The 902-nt window shown below is 47.3% G+C and overlaps 1 long non-coding RNA gene across 2 annotated transcripts in view; it reads right to left on the bottom strand.

Annotated features, from left to right (window-relative positions):
- LOC115948897 overlaps nt 1–902 on the bottom strand; it is a 13,418-nt gene that overhangs the window by 1,066 nt on the left and 11,450 nt on the right. For both annotated transcript variants that reach the window (XR_004082659.1, XR_004082658.1), the window contains one exon: nt 204–300. This is a non-coding gene — a long non-coding RNA (uncharacterized LOC115948897). The remainder of the gene's footprint in view (nt 1–203; nt 301–902) is intronic.

The raw sequence follows: 902 nt of genomic DNA, 5'->3' as shown, positions 1-902 counted from the left end.
AGTTCCTGACCCAGGACAGCATCCAGCTACGCTCACTTTCCTTTTAGGTGTCCCTCCTAAGCTGTTTTTGCTGTATTCCAAACTAGCATCACCCTGTGCTGGCACCATCCCTGCCGCACCTTCCCCAACCCTCCCTTCCCCTCACCCGCCACAGAAAAGGTGCAGAGAGAAAAGCACAAACCAGAAAAGCACGGGGGAGATACCTGAGATGTTTCTTGCAGGATTGAGGCACTTTTATTCCCAGGTCACAGAATATTCTGAGCTGGACGTGATGTCTTGAGAGGCTGCCTGGAAGAGAAGCTGGGAAGAGTTAAAGAATAAAGTGGGGATTTATTAAAAGTGTTTTAAAGGACACACCTTGAGCTGTACAAGAGCCCAGCCATGGCTACACCCAAGATGGAATCAGAGTCACGAGTTTTCACATTTTTATAAGTTTTGGTCCATTTCCACATTGGGTTAATTGTCCAATTCCAGCTCAGGTGATGCAGTCCCAGTTTGCTCTCTTCAATTTTCTGTTTATTGCTCAATTCTCTGTTGTTTGCACTTTTTGGGCTGAAGCTGCAGCAGTGTCCTTGGTTCTGGGGCTGGACAAGGATTGTTCTGTGGGACTGAGCTGACACTTTATATGGAGTTCAGTCACACACCAATGTAGTGCAGAACCTGGAATTATGAAAGCTCAAACTTAAAGCATCAGAAAGGTTCAACTCTTGAGGGAATGATCCACATCAGTTGGGTGAGAACTGACTGGAACTCAAGCTCCAAAGCATCAACAGGGTCTTGTGTGCCCCAGAGGCATCATCTGCTGAGCCCCACGAGGCACAAATCTGTGAAACCAGATCTGCAGGAGATCTCCCTGGATAGAGAGGGAAGGAAAGGAAAGGAAGGAAAGGAAGGAAAGGAAG

Source organism: Geospiza fortis, unplaced genomic scaffold (assembly GCF_000277835.1).
Source record: "Geospiza fortis unplaced genomic scaffold, GeoFor_1.0 scaffold305, whole genome shotgun sequence".
Taxonomy (NCBI): domain Eukaryota; kingdom Metazoa; phylum Chordata; class Aves; order Passeriformes; family Thraupidae; genus Geospiza; species Geospiza fortis.
The sequence above is the reverse complement of the archived record's forward strand: the minus strand, read 5'-3'. Positions and strand labels throughout refer to the sequence as shown.